We start from the raw sequence: 10714 nt of genomic DNA, 5'->3' as shown, positions 1-10714 counted from the left end.
CGTAGATCGATCTTGCGTGTTTTGCTTTGTCCTCCAATAGGTCTCGCAGGTCTAGCGCGTTTCCCCGTGCCTTGACATTTTTATTTGAGTGGCATCGGGGTGCGAGCTGAGCTTTTGGATGAAATGCCTCTCTATCACGACCACGAGGTGGCCGATCAGCCGCGTCATACACTGGAGATGTAGGTTTTAATGCTTCCTCCTCTAGTCGGGGTAGCAACCTACGCTTTGGGTAACTCTTGGAGGGGCGTTCGAGTTCATATTCCTCGGCCGCAAGGACTTCAGTCCATCTGTCAGCTAACAAATCTTGATCATCTTGAAGCTGTTGTTGTTTTTTCTTAAGGCTATTTGCCGTGGCTATAAGCCGGCGCTTGAAGCACTCTTGCTCGACGGGATCCTCAGGCACGACAAATTCATCATCGTCGAGGCTTGCCTCGTCTTCGGAGGGAGGCGTGTATCATCCTCCGCCTCTCCATCTGCTGCTCTCTCGGGAGGGCTGGCTTCTCCATCCTCCTGCTCTAAATCTTGCTGGAGGGGATTGTTGTCATCTTCGGCACTGTCCAGAGTGCTATTATCTCCTGTGCCGGTATCACCGCTTTTGCCTAGGCGAGACTTAGAGCGGCGCCGCTGACGTCGGCGCTTGGGTTGCTTCTTGGAGGGGTCATCCTCCGCTATCCCGTCGCCATTGCCTTCTTTGGGTGTGTCCACCATATATATATATATATATATATATATATATATATATATATATATCATATGATGAGGTGGCTGTCTAGTGTCCTGTGGGCAGTGGTTCTTGTTCGTCTCCTGCATCATCATCCATACCGTCGATGTCTTCGGAGTCGAAGTCGAGCATGTCAGTTGAGGGAGTCCTGGATTAGGGGGTATCCGGATGGCCGGACTATACCTTCGGCCGGACTCCTGGACTATGAAGATACAAGATTGAAGACTTCATCCCGTGTCCGGAAGGGACTTTCCTTGGTGTGGAAGGCAAGCTTGGCGATACGGATATGTAGATCTCCTACCATTGTAACCGACTCTGTGTAACCCTAGCCCTCTCCGGTGTCTATATAAACCGGAGAGTTTTAGTCCGTAGGACGAACAACAATCATACCATAGGCTAGCTTCTAGGGTTTAGCCTCTCTGATCTCGTGGTAGATCTACTCTTGTACTACCCATATCATCAATATTAATCAAGTAGGACGTAGGGTTTTACCTCCATCAAGAGGGCCCGAACCTGGGTAAAACATCATGTCCCCTGCCTCCTGTTACCATCCGACCTAGACGCACAGTTCGGGACCCCCTACCCGAGATCCGCCAGTTTTGACACCGACATTGGTGCTTTCATTGAGAGTTCCTCTGTGTCGTCACTTTTAGGCCCGATGGCTTCTCCGATCATCAATAGCGATGCGATCCAGGGTGAGACTTTTCTCCCCGGACAAATCTTCGTATTCTGCGGCTTTGCACTGCGGGCCAATTCGCTTGGTCATCTGGAGCAGATCGAAAGCTATGCCCCTGGCCATCAGGTCAGATTTGGAAGTTTGAACTACACGGCCGACATCCGCGGGGACTTGATCTTCGACGGATTCGAGTCACAGCCGAGCGCGCCGCACTGTCACGATGGGCATGATTTAGCTCTGCCGCCGAACAGTGCCCTGGAGGCCGCACCTGTGTCCGCTCCGACCCCTAGCTCGGAGCCGATCACACCAACCGAGGATGGGTGGTTAGATACCGCCTCGGGGGCTGCAATTTCTATGGTGATCGAGCCGAATACCAGCCCTATTCTCTGCGAAGCCCGTGACTCCAAGGAGCCAGACTCCTCTCCAGAATCCGAGCCCTCTGCACCCCGACCGATCGAACCCGATTGGGCGCCGATCATGGAGTTCACCATCGCGGACATCTTTCAGCACTCGCCCTTCAGCGATATTCTAAAGTCACTAAAGTCTCTCTCTTTGTCAGGAGAGCCCTGGCCGGACTATGGTCGGCAAGGTTGGGATGCGGATGATGAAGAAATTCAAAGCCCACCCACCACCCACTTCGTAGCCACTGTCGATGATTTAACCGACATGCTCGACTTAGACTCCGAAGACATCGACGGTATGGACGCCGATGCAGGAGACGATCAAGAACCAGCGCCTATAGGGCACTGGAAAGCCACCTCGTCGTATGATATATACATGGTGGACACCCCAAAAGAAGGCAATGGCGATGGAACAACGGAGGATGACCCCTCCAAGAAGCAGCCTAAGCGCCGGCGTCAGCGGCGCCGCTCTAAATCCCGCCAAAACAAAAACGGTGATTCCGGCATGGGGGATAATAACACCCCGGACAGTGCCGAAGACAACCACCTCCAGCAAGATTCAGCACAGGAGGATGGAGAAGCCATCCCTCATGAGAGAGCGGCAGACAGAGAGGTCAAGGATGATAATTATATGCCTCCCTCTGAAGACGAGGCAAGCCTCGACGATGACGACTTTGTCGTGCCGGAGGATCTCGTTGAACAAGAGCGTTTCAAACGCAGGCTTATGGCCACGGCGAGCAGCCTCAAGAAAAAACAGCAACAACTTAGAGCTGATCAAGATTTGCTAGCCGACAGATGGACTGAAGTCCTTGCGGCCGAAGAGTATGAACTCGAACGCCCCTCCAAGAGCTACGCAAAGCGCAGGTTGCTACCCCAATTAGAGGAGGAAGCACCTAAACCTACATCACCAACGCATGATCCCATGGCCGCGACAGAGAGGCCTCTCAGCCCTCCACTCAAGCCGCACCCCGACGCCGCTCAAAAACTACCAAGGCATGGGAAAATGCGCCAGGCCTGTGAGATATATTAGAGGACAAGGCAAGGCAAACAAGATTGATCTACGGATCACATGGGTGCCCCACGGCACGAGACGGTACTCGTCACGCCGGATACAGTAAATCCAGCCGGGCCGAACACAGTAGACAAAGCTCGTTTGAGCTGCATCGTGATATAGCCCAATACAGAGGCGCCGCACACCCACTATGCTTCACAGATGAAGTAATGGATCATCAAATCCCCGAGGGTTTCAAACCCGTGAACATCGAATCATACGATGGCACAACAGATCCTGCGGTATGGATCGAGGACTATCTCCTTCATATCCACATGGCCCGCGGAGATGACCTACACGCCATCAAATACCTCCCACTCAAGCTTAAAGGACCAGCCCGGCATTGGCTTAACAGCTTGCCAGCAGAATAAATTGGTTGTTGGGAGGACCTGGAAGCTGCATTCCTCAACAATTTCCAGGGCACTTATGTGCGACCACCAGATGCCGATGACCTAAGCCACATAATTCAGCAGCCAGAGGAATCGGCCAGACAATTCTGGACACGGTTCTTAATCAAGAAAAATCAAATCGTCGACTGTCCGGACGCAGAGGCCCTAGCAGCCTTCAAGCATAACATCCGCGACGAGTGGCTTGCACGGCACCTAGGACAGGAAAAGCCGAAATCTATGGCAGCACTCACGACACTTATGACCCGCTTTTGCGCGGGAGAAGACAGCTGGCTAGCTCGCAGCAATAACATGACCAAGAGCCCTGGTAATTCGGATACCAAGGACAGCAGTGGCAGGTCACGTTGCAACAAGCAAAAACGCCGCATTAACGGCGACAATGCTGAGGATATAGTAGTTAATGCCGGATTCAAAGGCTCTAAACCCGATCAGCGGAAAAAGCCATTCAAAAGAAATACTCCGGGCCCGTCCAGTTTGGACCGAATACTCGACCGCTCATGCTAGATACATGGCACCCCGAAAAACCAGCCAATCACACCAACAGGGATTGTTGGGTGTTCAAGCAGGCAGGCAAGTTAAATGCCAAAAGCAGAGACAAGGGGTTGCATAGCAATGACGAGGAGGAGCCCCGACCGCTGAACAACAGCGGACAGAAAGGTTTTCCCCCACAAGTGCGGACGGTGAACATGATATACGCAACCCACGTCCCCAAGAGGGAGCAGAAGCGTGTGCTAAGGGACGTATATGCGATGGAGCCAGTCGCCCCAAAGTTCAACCCATGGTCCTCCTGCCCGATCACTTTTGATCGAAGGGACCACCCCACTAGCATCCGTCATGGCGGATTCACCGCATTGGTTCTAGACCCAATTATTGACGGATTTCACCTCACTAGAGTCCTTATGGACGGTGGCAGCAGCCTAAACCTGCTTTATCAGGATACAGTGCGGAAAATGGGCATCGATCCCTCGAGGATTAAACCCACCAGAACGACCTTTAAAGGCGTCATAACAGGTGTAGAAGCCAACTGTACAGGCTCAGTTACACTTGAAGTGGTCTTCGGATCTCCGGATAATTTACGAAGCGAGGAGTTAATCTTTGACATAGTCCCGTTCCGCAGTGGCTATCACGCACTGCTCGGGCGAACCGCATTTGCCAAGTTCAATGCGGTGCCGCACTACGGATACCTCAAGCTCAAGATGCCAGGCCCTCGAGGCGTCATCACGGTCAATGGAAACACCGAACGCTCTCTCCGAACGGAGGAGCATACGGCGGCTATCGCAGCGGAAGTACAAAGCAGCCTCTCAAGGCAATTCTCCAGTCCAGCCATTAAACGTCCAGACACCGTTAAGCGCGCCCGGAGTAACCTACAACAAGACCGCCTGGCACGTTCCGAGCAAGCGTAGCAATGCGGCCCCAACCCCAGCCCCCGCGAACTTGTGAAACCAGTGTTGCGTGTACATAACTACGCTCTAGAAATACCATGGGCACAGGGGGAGGGGCACCATCACGGCACGCCCGAAACGCAGCTTAAACCGCACTAGGGGCTGCCGATTTCTTAATTGTCTCTTATTTTCAGGACTCCATTCTTCGGAAGGCTCGTCCGGCAGTACAATTGCCGCACAAACGATACAACCAGGGAAGCAGAAAGCTACACCGCACTACGGAACTCTAAGGTGGTCTCTATAACGAGCAGTATACCTGTTTCGCATAACATTCCGCAGCTCGCCCCTGGAAAGGACATATTTGATAGTCCCATCTTTTTCTTATCGCACTATTTGTATCGTTCTGCTTTGATCGCAGCTTTTTTAAATAAATAATGCATAGCTTCCGTCTATTATCGCATTACCTTTTTTACGAATATATGTTCATTAACGACATGTTGCACCCGTATACTTTGGTACGGCCAATACGCCAGGGGATTAAGTACCCCACAACATGGTGTGAGGAGTCTGAACACTTTCACAAGTGCGGCACCCCAAACTTATAGCATTATATGCATCGGCTCCGAATCATGTCTTGGGTCAATAGTTGGGTTTGCCCGGCTCCTATGTTTTGGTACCTTACGTTCTGTCATATCGGCTAAGGTAGCACTAGGAGAACTACTGCGATTGTGCCCCAGTTGAGCTGGGCTAAGCACCTCAATAGAGAAAGCTAAAACTGACCGTCATGATGAGGCGAGAGCTGGTCGCTGTTCGAGAGGTTTTCGAGTCCCTAAAGACTTATGCCGCTTAGAGCGAGGAGTCGGCTTTGTCCGGCCTAGGCGTGGATAGCGCCCCGAACTCGGTCTTCCGAATACTAGGGGCTTCGCCGAAATTTAAAATTATAGAATTCTATGGCTAAGTGAGAGTGTTCAAGCATTATAGTCCGATTGCCTTGTTCGTTGTGTTGAGCGCCTCCCTCGAAGGACCCAAGAATGGGAAAAAGAGCGCTCATGTTTATCCCGAACACCCCAGCACTCGTGGCATGGGGGCAGAAGCCGATGACTCGCCATCTCTCAAATTTGATAAACGGTCGCACAGAAGGTAATATTTTAAATTCAAAAGCGTTGCTTAGCGCATATGAACAAGTTTTCAGCGTACAGGATCACAAATGCGAGTTTATTCAAAAATTACATCTTTGGGGCATTCATCCGCTATAAGGCGGGCATCCTTCAGGACGCCCTCATAATACGCTTCCGGGACGCGATGCTCCTTGCCCGGCGGCGGCCCGTCCTTCACCAGCTTCTCCGCATCCATCTTGCCCTAGTGCGCTTTAGCACGGGCAAGCGCCCTACGAGCACCTTCGATGCAGACGGAGCGCTTGATTACTTCAAGCCGTGGACAGGCATCCACCAGCCGTCTCACCAGCCCGGAGTAGCTCCCAGGCAGAGCCTCTCCAGGCCACAGCCGAACTATGAGGCCCTTTACGGCCTGTTCGGCAACCTTGTGGAGCTCGACCATCTGCTTCAGCTGGTCGCTCAAAGGCACCAGGTGTCGGGCCTCAGCATACTGAGACCAGAACACCTTCTCTGTCGAGCTCCCCTCCTCGGCTCGGTAGTAGGCGGCGGCATCAGACGCACTGCGGGGCAAATCTGTGAATGCTTCTGGAGAGCTCTGGACTCGGGTAAGTAACAAATAATTCACTTTCACGTGCTTGCTTTGCATAATGAATGCCTTACCCGTCGCTATCTTCTTCATCGCGTCAATTTCTTTGAGGGCTTTCTGGGCTTCGGCCTTGGTAGACTTCGCGCTTTTGAGGGCTGCCGCGAGCTCGGACGCTTGCGTCTTTGAGTCAAGCTCCAAACTCTCGTGTTTTTTCACAAGAGCCTGGAGCTCTTTCTGCACCTCCTCCACTCGCGCCTCCTGCTTCTCTCTCTCCGTGCGCTCTGCGGCTGCCCTGTTTTCGGCCTCGGACAGCGCTTGCTTAAGGGTTGCCACCTCGGCCGTGGCCCCTATAATAGCACGTTGATCCTGTCATTTTTTGCAACCACATCTTCTCTATATAATTGCGCAAGGTATTACTTACCTTCCTTCTCCTCGAGTTGCCTCTTGGCATGGCCGAGCTCGTTCTCGGACCACGCGAGGTTCTGCTTCAGCGTATCCACCTCCGCAGTCAGTGCGGCGGAGGCCAGCAGCGAAGCCTGCATACGCATATTGACTTGATTATGTTAGACTCCTGCGATTATTAGATCCTCTATTCGGCTTTTCTTTCCAAACGCCGAACAGAGCATCAGGGGCTACTGTCTATGCGGTAACATTTTTACATATTCTTTACACTACAAGGATCCAGGTCTATTGCAACAAAATCATTCGTCGCAATAAGTGTCCAATTGTCGCAATAGGTACCTCAACATGATGTTCGTTGCCAACTGTTGCGACAGGACACATGGTAATAGGTTATTGCCACAAAAAAATAAACGTGGCAAGAAAGTGTGCTATTGCAACAACCATGCGACAACTTGCCACATTTTACCTCGTGGCAGCTCGCATTTTATGCCACAATTTGGTTTGTGGCGATAGCTTAATGCAACAGGTGCCAAATCGTGCCGGGATTTGTGGCAATAACCTATGTCAACAACTCTTTTCTCGTGGCGCATGCTCATCCGTGGTAATAGTCAATTGTGGCAATACCCTAGTAATGTAAGGCCACGACTCCCAAACGTGGTGATACTAAAATTGTAGCATAATCATTTTGGTGGTGACAAATAGTTGTCACAACAGACAAGACATTTGTGGTGAGAGGCTGTTACGACAATACAGACTTTTCGTGGCGAAAGGACTATTCCAACAAAACTGAATTGGTGGCAACAAGTAGTTATCTCAATGGACTGCCTGTTTGTAGTGATAAGTTATTGCGATAATATAAAGTGTACTGTCGCAACAGCCTAGTGCAACAAAATAGGTCGGCATGGCAACTAAGATTTGATGCAACACAACATTCTTCATTGTGCCACCATGTTCCAACCAGAAATAGGTTGTGGCAATAGCCTATTGCAACCAGAAAAATATATACATGCATTCAATTACATGATTCAGATAATACATATATGATGTACACTCATACAATATCAATATTTGCATAGCCAATATCCATCAAATGAAACTGAAATATAATTTAGCACACATTCAACATACTGAATGTGCCAACCTAATTAAGAGCGAAGAGTAAATTGTCCATGGTCTAGAGTACATTCTAGTTAATCTTTGGGTCCTGCAATGAAGAAATCAAAATTTTAGTTAGCTCAAGTTAACTGAAAATAGAAAATAATTAATCAAGAAAAGAAAGAAACAACACAACGAATAATCAGCATAAAGATATAACCACTATCATGACAATTGTATAATTACTATATTCATGCATGCATAGTACATTTCTGCCCAATTGTTATGAGTACAACAACTAGCAAGAAAATGCTTGTGCCTGATGTACCACTCCATTAACAATCAGGTGCTATGCAAAAAGAATTGGATAATTTCACAAAAGAATTTGCAGTTCAAACACTAGAATAATTACCTAAATAAATTAATAAAACATCTAAACTTCTCTGAAACACCTACATGCTGGCGCAAGTTCACAATTACTAATGGTGAGAAAATTGTTCTATTTCTGGCTTCCCTACTTTATGTGCTTCAACAACAACAAAATACAGTAGTACAAGCAAGCAGACAATTGCACATTATGAATGCTATTTGCGTATCAAATAAAGGTCAACATGAAGACAAACCAAGCTTGTGACTTACCACTTACCATTGCTCGAAACATTCGAACTGTTGCAGCTTGTATGAGCGTATTGGGAGCAATTACATTGTGCCTTGTACCTAGAGTCCCAGTAGTACTAGCGGTCTATAAAAGAGTATTTTGCAAGTTTGGATTACTAATTCTTTGCTAGTCCTTTTCTTATTCATCTACAAATAGAAGTGCACTTTTAGCAATGAAGCAAGCAAAATAAAGCTTACAAATTTGCAAGCATATGACTAATCACCTGATGTGTTTGCGTCTGTTGGGATAACTGTGCAAACTTTGCCATCATGTCTTTCTCAAATTTCAATGTTGATCTTATTCGCTCCTCTTCCAACAATCTTTCCGTATCAGCACGCTCTTCTTTTAAGCTCTCCTCAAGGTTTTCTCTCTCAGCACGCTCAAAGTTAATCCTCTCTTGTGTGCTTTCACGTTCAGCTTGTAATTGATCTTGTAATTCGGTGACCTGATGGCTGAGCACAGAGTTTACCTTTTGGATCTCTGTTGTAGCACGTGCTTGCTCTTCAAATTATGATTTAATCCTTTTCAGAACCACTTGGTGGTTTGGCCATGTATCCATACCCATGAGGCTGTGATGAGTTGCATTGCGGAGTGCCTTTCTATGCGGTCTGGAAAATATTGCTTCTATGTTCACTGGAAACTTGACCTTCAGTTTCATTTTCTTTGTTTTGAACCTCTTTAAATGCTTTGTCCTAAATACGAAAAGTACACCTCGCCTTTCTTATTCTGTCCATCACTTTCTACAACCCAAACCATACAAGAATTATTGCAGTAATCAGTATTACATTGTAAGAAACGAGGACACAAATATTAAAAAAAAAGTACCATTCTATAGTTGTGCACTGTTGCGGCGAGCATGGGATGGCCATCAGTGGCGGAGCTACAGGGTGGCCAGGGTGGGCCGCGGCCCACCCTGGGATTTTGACCCGGCCTATACCTATATAGATGGGCCAGAGAAGGAAAAAAATGTCCCAACAACACTTTGACCCAAAACAACCAACGCTCTCGCTCTCAGCCAAACCCCAGGCACCACGCACATATAGGCATACAGCGCGCTGGCCCTCTACCCGAGTTGGCCATTCGTCCAGTGCACACATGTCATTAGCAGCTACATGAGTACCAAGTTGTTCTTGAGTTCCTGTAAAAGAATTAACAGTTTTGAAGATTAAGCGATCCAGGATTTTCCGTATTATAGCAAATGTTAGAGGTAGCTTAAATGTCATAATCATTTTACCAGATCTGTGTTGTCCATATTGGTTTTTGTAAGATGTTATACTTCCAATCCTTGTTATGAGAACATATCCTTTCTTTACTGAACACAAAAACAAGTAAGGGACTTAGCATTATCAATTTGCACCATTTAGATAAGTGATTAAGATTTAAGGATATTGTGTACCTTGCAGAAAGGAGTAATGTGCATCATCTCTTTCCTCTGTAGCGAGCAAGTTGTGTACCTTGCAGAAAGGCTTAAAATATTAAATGAAATAAGATTGTGTTATACCGTGCGGAACAGGAGCATGCAAAACAGAAGTCTTTTAGCATAGCATATGTCTATGATTTTGATTTAGAAATTAAAAGCTAGGCGTTAAAGATCAAAGCAGAGCACATATAATCAAGTCTCTATACTGAAGCTGTGAAGCATAGACATGACACACCAATTAGCATCCTGATAAGGCTACTCCCAATGCATACACATGCAGTAATCTAGCCTGAATGTGGTAAGCAAACTACTAGTAGTCTACTACCATGGTTAAATAAGCAGAATGTGGCAGTATGCTTCAGTCTTGCCTGAATGTGGTATGCTTCAGAAAACTTGGTAAGAACAACACATGCACATTCTGGAACAGTACTAGCACACACAATTCCACCATTAGACTAGGCACCATCAGACTACGCATAACACTCCAAAATACAGAAATACTGGAGTCGTGGTTGTGGTCCCGGCCGCCGGGCATGGCCGTGGTCGTCGTGGCCGAGGCCGTGGACGGCATCGACGACAGCAGGTCGACCGTCTCCCGGCTCGGCGTGTGCGCCGCCGCCACCGCCGGCGAGGGAGCATGTTGCATCTCGGGGGTTGTTGTAGTACGAAGGCGAGGCGGGCTATTGCATCCCGGCGGCCATGCCGGAGGCGAGACCGAGAAGTGCTGCACGGCGGCCGGCGGCGTGGTAGTTCTACGATGGAAAGGGGGCGCTGCGCTGCACATCTACGAGGGGCAAATT

General features: G+C 48.5%; 1 long non-coding RNA gene across 3 annotated transcripts; it reads right to left on the bottom strand.

Annotated features, from left to right (window-relative positions):
* Positions 1-7725: 7725 nt before the first annotated feature.
* On the bottom strand, positions 7726-10704 carry LOC119354897. Of its 3 annotated transcripts, none has more exons than XR_005171322.1 (6): positions 9891-10704; positions 9729-9806; positions 9320-9632; positions 8718-9234; positions 8476-8640; positions 7726-7945 (listed from the first exon to the last, which is right to left on the bottom strand). It is a non-coding gene; the product is annotated as an uncharacterized LOC119354897 (long non-coding RNA). The 3 variants fall into 3 exon arrangements; XR_005171323.1 differs by having other exon boundaries at positions 8483-8640; XR_005171324.1 differs by having other exon boundaries at positions 8476-8578.
* Positions 10705-10714: the final 10 nt, after the last annotated feature.

This window comes from Triticum dicoccoides, chromosome 2A (genome assembly GCF_002162155.2).
Source record: "Triticum dicoccoides isolate Atlit2015 ecotype Zavitan chromosome 2A, WEW_v2.0, whole genome shotgun sequence".
Taxonomy (NCBI): Eukaryota; Viridiplantae; Streptophyta; class Magnoliopsida; order Poales; family Poaceae; genus Triticum; species Triticum dicoccoides.
This window is presented reverse-complemented; position numbering and strand designations above follow the sequence as displayed.